At 44.1% G+C, this 10,801-nt stretch overlaps 1 long non-coding RNA gene across 1 annotated transcript; it reads right to left on the bottom strand.

The window, feature by feature from the left end:
* Positions 1-1,414: 1,414 nt before the first annotated feature.
* Positions 1,415-6,351, bottom strand: LOC123083336 (uncharacterized). The gene is made up of 2 exons (XR_006439275.1): positions 6,141-6,351; positions 1,415-1,734 (listed from the first exon to the last, which is right to left on the bottom strand). It is a non-coding gene; the product is annotated as an uncharacterized lncRNA (long non-coding RNA).
* Positions 6,352-10,801: the final 4,450 nt, after the last annotated feature.

Raw genomic sequence — 10,801 nt, 5'->3', positions numbered from 1 at the left:
GAGCAGGCAGTTTTTTTTTTTTTGAGCAAGCGACGCAGCTAGCGAGCGAACAGCAGGAGACGCAGCAGCCAGCGAACGAGCAGCAGCAGCTAGCGAACGAGGAGCGGCAGCCAGCGAGCGTTGCTGGGCCAGGCCCATGCAAGCGACTCAGCGGGCGCTGGCTTGGGTAACGGGCGCTAAAGGCGCCATGGAGGAGCTCTCCCGTACACGCGCACTGGCGCCTTCCGGCTGGGCAGGCCCATGTTACGTCAAGTGACCAGGGTATGTAGCAACTCCGGATACTTGCCAGTTTTATAGTATTTGTTTTTCTGTTTCTTTTCCTTGAAGAGACGTACATTTTTTTAAATGCAATCATTTTTCCAGATTTGCGATCATTTTGTTTATAAATTTACACATTTTCAAAAAAATAGAACATTTTACCATCGCTAACAATTTTTGGAAGTGTGAACACTTTTTCAAATTTGGTAAAAAAATTAATGTAATATTTGTATCAAATTTGCAAAACAGTTTTTGAAAGACAATCATTACTTCCAATTTTGGAACATTTATTGAAAATGCAAACATGTTTTCAAATTTGCAACTTTTTAAAAGGAAAATCTTTTAAAATTGTGAATATTTATCTAAATTTACAAAGAATTTTATGAATATGTTTACATTTCCGAAAAAATCTGAACAATTCTTAAATTTTGATTTAAATGACAAATAAACATGCAAAGAAAATAGAACAATCGGTAAAATTATAGAGGGTTCCCAACACCGGGTTCTAATACATTGCTTTGTAAGAAGGACCGACCTTTTAACATCGCCCTCTCTAGTCATTTGTGTGGAAGAACCCCGAAATCACTAATTAGGGGTTACCCCTCACAAAGGTCACTCCCAAGGGCTTGTGGAGATGATGACATACTAGGCTTTCGGAGAAAGATTTGGATTCAATGGCAGTTGTTGTTAGTGATGAGAGTTGTCCCCGGCATCCTTCCTCTCCTTGGATGCATTGATGAAGAGTACTTCCCTCATCACTGGTCGTGCCTGGTCGGAGCCAAAGCAGTGATGGCTGTTGGTATGGCCAGATTTTTACCCGAGGTTTGGTGGGGTGATCTTGGGCAGGGCTGGTTGAAAGCTTTGTGGCCAACGGGGGTCGGTGTCAGCGAAGACGGCTCCTCGGTGCAATTTTCCATGAAGACATCATGCAAAATCACTATGGGGTAGAGGTTGTGTTAGGGGGTGGTGGTCTGTTTGGCAGCATGTGGGGTGGTGTTCTTTTTTCCTTGGTCATGATTTTGGGCCTAGTGTTAATTATAAACGGGACCACTACGTATTTTTTCTTTTGCCTTTTTCTATCTTCATGAAATCACTCGAGCTCCTGCCTTGCATTGTAAAAAATGTATCTAAAAAACCGTGCATTTCAGAAATTCACTTGTCTGGATCATTGTGATCGTATTGAAATATTCAAAATTTTAGCTACATTTACGTCAAAATGCACGGGCGACATTAAACTTTTTGATGAGCCAACAATATGATTCATAATCTTGGTGATCTTGAAGTTACTCCGAGAGAGCTGGCCAAACCTTCATTCCCAGTGGTACACTTTTTTCCAACTTCATTTCATTTCTTGGGAAATCGAACAATCTATATGACGATTATGTATCTAACCCAACAAATCAAGCATGCACACGTTTTCCGTACTTCAGTTCATGGTTTATTTACGGCGACAATTTTCTCGATGAAGATAGTTGCCTGCACATAGATTGGAAAGAATAGATTAAGACAATGACATATATGTGTACTTCACCAGTTATAAACGTTGATCTCTTCATCGGTCAGGTAAACTATACTCCATCTAACAGAAGATTTCAAAATCTCAGCATATATAATGCACTACACAATGCCAAATATAGTGCATATAGATTGTGTTCTTAGTCATACTTTCTGAAGTTTGAGCAAGTTGGCTTGACCAAATTTACAAAGTTTGAGAAATTCTATATGCACCGTGTATTGAAATGAATGGTGTACTATTTAAATTTACTAATAGAGTTCGATACCTACAATAATAGATTTAAAAATATGAATATAAACCTACTACCAATACCCAAAACTTATTCATTTCTATTATTGGACCACACAACAGGAGAAGCTATGACACATGAACCTTTTTTTGGATCTTTCGTACAAACTCAAGTTCCAAAGCAAAGCTTCTACCTCTTATTTCCATTTATCCCCACAAAAAGGATACCATATTCGATATTAGTATGTTTAAGGCTGGCTTTCCAGCAAACTTGGCTCAGTTCAAATATGTTCCTTGGGCACCATGGAAATGGCTAATGCCTTATGTCTGATATGGTCCCATTTCAGTTTAATTTTGATCTTGAGTACGCCTATATAGCCCTAGAGTTGAATTACACTCCGTCTAAACTTAGTTTTAAGGTATCATTGAAATTTCAGAATTACCCAAATGTAATTCCACAAATAACCTACCAATTATTCACGTATACTACAATATGATTTAACAGGTACAGATCTAAAACTTCTAGACAGATCAGCTCATGGTTCATGATGGCAAGCTTTGTATCCTCCTGAACCCAAGCTTGACGATTAGTTATTTGGGTAAATATAAATGGAGTTTTATTGACTCAAAGTGTCACATTTACACAACAAATATAATCATTAGCTTGCAAAAAAGACTATATAATCGATAAGTATTCACCTTTAATAATAGCTTGACAAAATAGCAAAGTACATAATATTTACAGAGGAGAGTCGACTGATGGTGAAACTATACACCACACAAAGTAAAATGGGCCGGTAATATTGATACATATCAATATTACACATGAGTATATTAAATTCATACAATTAAGATGCTTGCTTACAGATTGTGGGGCCGGCGTGCACAATGATGAGCTGTAGGAATACTAGAAGCCGCAACAGGACGACAAACCAAGGCCTCCTACTTGTTGACATCTTCTCAGGAAAACCTCACAGGGACCATATACTGAGACACTCAGTTGGGAATTCGGGTATCGTACTTTGCTTATATATTAGCTTAGGTCAACTTTCAGCACAATATTCCAACTACTATGCATGACTTTTTCTGGAAAAAAGAAAAAGAAAACTTCTATGGATGACCTAGCCAGATGGTCTTTTGCCAAGACTCGCACTACCACATCATAGCTCTAAGAGCCGGTACTTCCAAAAGTACAACATTTGGTTATGTCGCAACCGCCACCAATGACGCACAGGGAACTCTTGCCTACCCTTTTCCCGCCCCCTCCCTTCTCATGATCACTCAAGGTTCGGCTCAGGATCGGGCAATCTTTGCTCGTGACCCACGTCACTCCTAAGTGGAGGATTGGCTTAGCCAGGGTGCATCGGTGCCCGGTTCGGTGGTCCGCGCGCGTTGGTGGGTGTGCAATGACTTTGGTAGACCGTAGTTCCCCAAATGATGGCGTCGTGTGGAAACACTGTTTTTCAAAAAGATACATTTTCTTGTTACCTCTTGATGTTTGCATTGTATGGCCACAAAATTTGTATCATGATGAATGAGCTCGAGAAAAGGAGGTTATGATGCTTGTCTTATAACACTTTTGACCCTTATATTCAGTTGAAATACACTCAATCCTTGTTAATCCTTAAGTAAACTTAGCTGCAAGCCTTTATTTGCCTTCATAAAAGTGTTCACGGTTAGTAACTCGTTGCGTGTTTTTTTCTATTTTCTAAAAAGGTATATATTGCTCGAATTGCACTCTGATAAAGTACCGTACATAGAAATAACTAAGTACTAATAGTTTCCATCTAAAGTTGTTGGTTTCTAGGTGTAAACAAAAATTGTCTCTTGTTTGTTTCAGAAACAACTCCTTGACCTGTTCTTGAAAAAACAAAAACAAAAACTCCTTGGCCTTCTTATATATTCTCTCATTAACGCTAAAAGAAAGCTGACGTGCCAACCACAAGAATCTACTATATCTAAATAGCTAGCCCCCACTAATAGGAATTCTCTCGCTTCTCCTTAAGCCACATCATCTAAATTAACTTAGCCGTTGGATATACTCTATCAGACTGCAGTAGCCATTGGATCTATACATTAAGAGCCACGGACGCATGCGTGCAGTGCAGTGCACGTAGTAACTGACGCATAAATAGTGTTTTAATCAATTAAAAAACGGATGCATGCACCTCATACTCCTGTATTGTATGAAGTGACCCATGCATGGACATTTTGATTTGTTTCCGTCCAATTCTGCACTTATACATAGAGATAGACATTTATTTATTTATTTGAATAATAATAATAAACAAATTATCTTGCTACACGAGAAATCGTAAAGACACTAGCTATGTTGATTAGTTCAGAGTAGTTTTTATTTTATACAAACTCCTGTGCGGGGCATTCGTCTAGTTTGTTGAACGCTTCAGGCCATAGCACAACATCGGGTCAAAGTCAAAGAAAGTATGTTTATGTGAGTTGACTTAGTCAAGGTTCAGCCCTGGACTGGCCAATCTTTGCTGGTGTGGTGACTTTATCAATCACAACATGTGTAGAAGATTCAACTACGAGGTTTCTATGGTTGCTTTATCAATTTTAAGATGTGTGGATGGACTCCTAGCCCAGTGTTCCGAGCGTGGTGGCATCTCATAGCTGACGTGGATCCAAGCGTTGTGTCCCACATTCATTCTTAAATTAAAAGCCGTAGGGGCTCCTCGCCCTACTGGTCTTTTAAAATATCAATCTCAAGATATTGTGCGGTCTTAGTATCTTGGAGATGTTCACATGAGTAGTTTGTGATTGTGTGCGTTCATAAGAATGAATGCACGTACATATATTTGAGCATCTACGATTGTACTATGTTATGAAAATAAAACAGTTGCCGGTGCATCAAATAAAATGCAGTTCATGTACAACTTTTCAATCTAACCGCCTAAAATTTCCCTGCCCGGTAAACACAAAATTAGTGGAGATTGCGACTGGGATGATATGGACATGACCAGTCGTCACTGACCGAGTCACATGAAAATTTCCAAGAGCGTCCGTTGAATTGGTTTACCTGACACAGCACGTCATGTTGAAATTAACGTGTTATCTTGTGGCTGAGGTTACTGGTGACGACTTGAACAGAAGTCTGAACCATGTGGTATTTTCCAAAGGTGAACCAACGTGTCACACATGCGTAGTGTGATTAGTGTCCCGTAGAAGTAAAGGTTTTAAAGATTCTCATAAAGAAGTAAATAAAGAAAAACTACCTCAATTCGGGTTAGCATTCCTAAAAACTACAATTTTTTTGACAAAACACTACAATCTCAGCTGTGTCGTGCACCTGAGAGGCTTTGCTTACATGCTGCCCCTTTTCTTTCTTCCGCAGAAAGAAAGAAAGAGGACCTTTGGCAAGGGTTTCTCGTGCCTCCCGCCGGTTGCCGCCGCCGGTGCGGTCTACCTCGTCTTCTGTGGTCTCAGGGTCATGGAGGCGTGGTGGATCCCGACCCTTGCCTGTGGAAGGGCTCCGTTTTTCATAATCTTTTGAGTTTTGTTAGAGTTTGTGTCCTGTTCAAAGAGTGGATGTGGCGGCGACTCTCTGCAGATGGAATAAGATTCTCCCTGCCTTGTCCCCATCCTAGTATTGTTTTTAGCGTCGTCGGAGGGCGTGTGGAGGTTTTTCTCCGGCGGATCTTGCGGGATTCGGTCGGCATTTGTCTTCGGTGGATCCATGTGGATCTTGTCTTCGTTCGTCTATGTTCGTGTGTCTACAGGTTCTATCCTTCTGATCTACGCTTCTCTTCATCGACGGCGGATGTTGTTCTGGTGCGCTGGTCCTATGGAGCCTTAGCACGACGACTTCCCGATTTTCTACTACAACAAGGTTTGCCCGGCTCCGATGAGGGAGGGGCAAAGGTGGCGACGCGCCTTCGGCTCGCTCCAGTGTTGGTGTCGCTAGATGGTCTACGGACCTATATGTATTTTTTATTTCTAGTGTACTTCGTACTACCTTGACAATTCATGAATATATCAGAGGTTATTCTCCAAAAATAAGAGAGAGAGAGAGAGAGAGAGAGAGAGAGAGAGAGAGAGAGAGAGAGAGAGAGAGAGAGAGAGAGAGAGAGAGAGAGAGAGAGAGAGAGAGAGAGAGAGAGAGAGAGAGAGGCTTGCTTACATGCAGGTCGAGCGAGAGCACCGATGAGTTGGAGGAGTACTAGCAGCAGCAGCACAGCGATAGAAGATTTCCTCCTGCTTGTTGACATCTTCAAAATCAGAGCTCAAAAGAAGTATGCTGAGGCACTCAACGAGGGATTCAAGGTGTCGGTCTTGGCTTATATAGTAGCATCAGATCAACTCTTATCCAGAAGTCAAACTATTATGGATGACTAAGCCACATAGTCCTTTGTGGAGCTCTTGCCCCCGACAATGTAGTCCGGCTTTTGTGGATGACTTAGTCACATGGTCCTTCGCGAGGCTCTTGCTCCCCACACTTTATCTCCTATCGTGATGACTCCGGCTCCCCAAACAAACACACCCGGCTCTGGACTCCGGCACTCCATGCCGGCATCCAGGCGTCACTATTGGACTAGGCTGCGTCAATTGCCACGTTAACAGGCTATGGCCACACTCTTTGTATATCCACACTCTTTGTATATCTCGGCGATCAATCTCCTAAAAAGATGGTTAGGAGCCTGGTCTCGTAATACTTTCGAGTAATATCTTCACGTGCAAATACTCTCACTTTGCTTCCTCCAAATACTTAACAGCATGCCGTCATTTGCCTCGTAAAAATGTTCTTGGCCAAAATCATTTCTATGATTTCTCTTTTCTAGAAAACGCATATATCAAGTCAAAATATTTAGATTTGTTTTTGATAAACTTAGCTTATCCTTCTCAAAAAAAAGCTCGCTCGGATCGCCTCGTACCCAGCCGCCGCCTCCAACGTAGCCAGCCGCCGCCTCCCAAAAACTAGGGTTCTTTGCCTCCCACCGGCGCCGGTGCCGGTCCGTCCCGTCTCCGGTGGCCTTAGGGCCATGGAGGCGGAGTGGATCTCGGCCTATGCCGGTGGGAGGGTTCCGCTTTCATATTTTTTTCAAGCTTTGTTAGGGTTTATGTCCTGTTCAGGAAGGCGAGACGGCGGCGGCTCCCTGAAGATGGAATAAAGGTCTCCCCGTCTAGTCCCTGTTCCGGTGATGTGTGTAGCATCATCGGTGGGCGTGTGGAGGTGTGTCTCCGGCGGATCTGTCTTTGGTGGATTTGCTCGGATCTGTTCGTCGTTCGTCTTCGTTCGTGTGTCTTCAGGTTGGATCCTTTTGATCTACACTCTTCATCTGCGGCGGTTGCTGTTCTGGTGCGTTGGTTCCATGGGGCCTTAGCACGACTACTTCCCGACTGTCTACTACAACAATGTTTACCCGGCTCTGTCGAGGGAGGGGCGATGACAGCGGCGCGCCTTCGGCTCGCTTCAGTGCTTGTAGTCGTCGCTAGGTGGTCTACGGTTCTGGATGTAATTTTTATTATTTCTAGTGTCCGTTGTACTACCATGATTGAAGATGAATAGATTGAAAGTTTTTCCGCAAAAAAAAGTCAAAATATTTAGATCATTGACCTGAACCGCGGGCCGATAAATTATTGTAGAAAAAAAATACTTATGGTTCTTGTTTGTTTGGGACACTAGATCAAGAAAACCAATTTATTGTTTGTTTCGGAAATAACCCCCTGGCCTTCTCATATATTCTCTCATCGGCGACGCTTCCAAAAAGCTGAACACAAAGACACGGAGCAGACACAATAATAGAAGTACGTCTCTTGAGCCCCGTCCCCGCGTCCCTCTCTGAGGCGGCTCAGGGGAACCCTAGCTTCCTCCGCCGCAGGCCCTCAAACACCCTCCCTCCCCCCTCACCGCCGCTGAGGGACACAGCTGGGCAACGCCCAGGCAGTGCCGGCGGCGGCAAGGCCTCTCCATGACGTGTCTCTCTCTCTCCCCGGGCGGCGGCGCAAATTCTTTCGGCGGCGGCTTGGCAGCATGGCGCGGCGGAGATCCGGCGATGACTCGGTCCTACGGAGGGGTGGAGGGCAGGGCACCGTCCAATGGTGCTTCCTCCGCGGCGGCTGCGGCTTGGGGCCCTTGACCCCGATCCGATCTGGATCTGGTGGTGCTTGGGTCTGGGCCATGGCGGCTGGCGAGGAGTGGTGTTTGTCGGGGCTTGTCGGCCTCTAGGCACCATGGGGGTGCCGGCGGCGACGCGTGCCCGGCGTGGTGACGCTGGTGGATCTTCTTCCAGAGATGGCCTGCCAGAGGCTTGGTGATCGGATCTCGAGATCCATCATCTTGTCCCGGATGCGAATAGGGGAGACATGGTTGCCGATGAAAACCGAGCCGACGACAGGCGATGGCGGCGTTCTCGCCGTTACCTTGATGGAGGCATTGTCGTGTAACTACTGTCGACCCACTCGTGCTGCTCCGGGGGAAACCCTAGGATCTGGTGTTCCAGATTAAACGATGGCGGCACTGCGGTGTCGTTTCTCTCTTGGTAGCATCGTTTATGGAGCAACGCTGGAAGTCAGAGGCAGGAGGTGGAGCGGCTTCGTCTTGCACGGTGCTTCGGTGGAGATGTCAAGTCATGTCTGACCGACAGGTGCTACGCTTTGTCATGCCTGGTCAGCAGGTGCTACGCACGACAGATCTCTCATGGACTTCAAGATGTGTCGGCTGGTGATACATGGCAGAATGGCGCTGAGGTGTATCAGCGGCGATCGCGACGTGCTCAGCTGTTTGCGCGCAGGGAGGAGGTGCCGTTGGGCGCCGTGGTGGCGTTGACGATAGCTAGACCGAGCAAGGTTGATGCATCAGTGCAGTTCTGAAGATGGAGTGGTGGCAGTTGGCGGTGGCGGCCTCTGAGAGCACGCCAGACTAGTGTGTGCCCCAGACCCGGCAAGTGGCTAGGTTGAGGTCTCAGGCCTTAGATGTTAGGCTTGGTTGCGATGTCTGTTTGGTATTAGGCTCAGGCTATCTGCGCCCCTTCATCAACTGGATAGGTGTAGCAACAGTTTGTTGCTTAGACGGCGGTTTTAGTCTTACTGTTGTATGACTTTGTAAGGTCTTGTGAGAATAATTAATAAAGTAGCCGTATGCATCGTCTAGATGCAGAGGTCGGGGGTCATTCTCCTTTTCTAAAAAAAAGACACGGAGCACTGAGAGATGCTTTAGTTGTTGAACGCGTCCATTGATGTGGATTTGGTTTGGAGACTTGACCAAACAAGATGATAAAGCGAATCAAGTAAAATCCAAATCCTACGCAATTTTCCAAAACCAACCGTTGAAATTCGTGGGTCAATATCTCTAGTAGTTGAGCTTGCGACACGAATGATTGAAATGGCCAGTCATCAATAAAGTCAAAGTCCTGCGCATGTTTTTTCCAGAAGCATCCGTTGAATCAGTATCTCACACACCACACTATGTTCAAATTAATGTGTTATTTGTGGCTGAAGTTGAACAAGTCTAAATCATGTGCAGTTTTCCTAAGGTGAGTCAATCAGTGAGTACACATGCCTGTTGTCCCGTACAAGTAGTGATGTAAATGTTCAGAGAAACAAAGCAAGCAGAACTATGTGCGTTGCTGCTGGTCTGTTGTAAGTCGTTGGTTGTGTCAGATAATCTTTGTTTCTTCTTCTGCCTTTTCTTTATCTTTTTGACTGTCTATGTCTTGGCTAAGTCTTGATATTGTGTCATTGCAGAGCAAGGTGTAATTGGTATCGTGTTGGTATTAATATATTACCATTAAAAAAACTGAGGCGGCTACATCGATGCCGGTTAGAGAGCGAAGCAAGAGAAAAATGACACAAATTGACTGGGGCAGACCATCTGCTGGGATATGGAGAAACAAGGTGGATAAAGCAGGGATGCCCTCCACAGCCGTGCGGCGAACCGTGGAGTTCACTAACGGTGATGCGATCTCGTCAAGGAACTTGTTTTCCCTGTTTAGTGTGTATGCATATGACTCAGACTATAATGAGTTACACTTTTCTAAACCGGCTGAGACTTATGAAAATCTCAATCGACTTAGAAGTATCAAAACCATTAAGCATATAAGTTGAGTGCAACTTTTCAAAAGCAGTTGTTGTACTAATGTATGATATCAAGCATGTGTTGCAATCATGCATGGCTCAACATTGTCACATAAATATTGCTAGAAAATATAGATTCCTAAGATGGGGTGTTTAGGAAAAGTACATAAATATTTTCTCCTGATCGTCTCTTTAACAATTTGCTCTCCCTCTCCGGTCGCCTCCCGCTCCAAGTCACTGCTATTTATTATTTAAGCACCAATTTTGCATTTCGCAGGTCTACAAATTTCTTGATCTATTGAGTTTGGCAACTGACTTGAATAAAATAAAACTTAGTCCAAACCATGTGCAGTTTTTGGGAAAGCATTTGTTGCATCTCTGAATCAGGATTTCGCACAGCTTTATATATAAAATAACAACCAAACGGAGTACATGGCTGAACGATACAAGGTAGCTAGATGGCATTTTGGAAATCAGTCGCTTGGAATCATCTATATATTACAAATTCTAGATGTAATTCTGTCAAAATGCACCTAGAAGGAAACGTTAAACTTTCCAATGACCCAACATTGATCACTTTTAGTTGCGCATCCTAGTTTTGAGCTTACATCCGGCAAACTGGCCAAAATGTTGCGTTACAAGTTTTCCAACTTCATTTTACTTCTTGGGAAACTTTTTTTTAGGAAAAGGAGGTTAAGACCCCCGGCCTCTGCATCAATCGATGCATACGGCCATCTTTATTTATTATTTCACAAAGGTCTAACAAGA

This window comes from Triticum aestivum, chromosome 4A (genome assembly GCF_018294505.1).
Source record: "Triticum aestivum cultivar Chinese Spring chromosome 4A, IWGSC CS RefSeq v2.1, whole genome shotgun sequence".
NCBI lineage: Eukaryota > Viridiplantae > Streptophyta > Magnoliopsida > Poales > Poaceae > Triticum > Triticum aestivum.
Note: the sequence above shows the minus strand (reverse complement) of the source record. Positions and strands in the feature narration are given on the sequence as shown.